At 73.3% G+C, this 659-nt stretch overlaps 1 protein-coding gene across 1 annotated transcript in view; it reads right to left on the bottom strand.

Annotated features, from left to right (window-relative positions):
* The window catches only part of KCTD18 (potassium channel tetramerization domain containing 18), an 18821-nt gene extending 18499 nt beyond the window's left edge, over positions 1 to 322 (bottom strand). The window contains exon 1 of the mRNA XM_015424331.1: positions 267 to 322. The gene's annotated coding sequence lies outside the window, so the exon portion shown is untranslated. The remainder of the gene's footprint in view (positions 1 to 266) is intronic.
* Positions 323 to 659: the final 337 nt, after the last annotated feature.

Below are 659 nucleotides of genomic sequence, written 5' to 3'. Positions count from 1 at the left end.
CCCTCCGCCACCCTTCGTTACCCGGCTGGGGGCCGCAGGAGAAGCCGCGAAGGCAGGCAGAGCCCCAGCGGAAGGGGGGACGGGACGGGTCCGGGGCCTAGCCCGGAGGTTGCCACCCCGTCCTCCCCTTTCCCCTCCAGCCGAGGCCCCAGAGAGGAAAAGAGGCGGGAAACGCCACCCGGAGGAGCGGCGGCGGTCCAAAGCAACGGCCGCCCGGCCCCGCTCCTCCTCCCTCCTCCTCCTCCTCCGCGCCGTTTCCTCCTCACCTGTTCGGCCGCGGGCCGGGTCCGCCCAAGGAGGCCGGGCCGCCCCTGCCGCCGCCTTCCCCTCTCGCGACAGCCGGCCTCCTCCGCCATGTCCAGAAGGGGAGGGGAGGGGGCGGCGACGGTTCTTGGCTCCCTGGTTGGCCGCGAGAGGAGGAGGCCGCGCCGCTGGGCGGGGTGAGAAGCCCCTGGCCTGGCGGCCGCCTCCCCCTCGCGTCCCGCCCTCCCACGCTCCCGTCCGCCGCGGAGGCTTCGGCCCCGCAGCCGCTTCTTCTGGCTTCCGTGGAAGGGGCTCCAGGATGCTGCGTCGTGCTGTATGAAAGGAGAGGGGCTGAGTCGACACCTTACCCGCCTCGGTCCCGGGCGCTTCTTTAACCCGGGTTGAGAGGCTCTCTG

Source organism: Gekko japonicus, unplaced genomic scaffold, assembly GCF_001447785.1.
Source record: "Gekko japonicus isolate JY-2015 unplaced genomic scaffold, Gekko_japonicus_V1.1 scaffold3001, whole genome shotgun sequence".
Classification (NCBI taxonomy): Eukaryota; Metazoa; Chordata; class Lepidosauria; order Squamata; family Gekkonidae; genus Gekko; species Gekko japonicus.
The sequence above is the reverse complement of the archived record's forward strand: the minus strand, read 5'-3'. Positions and strand labels throughout refer to the sequence as shown.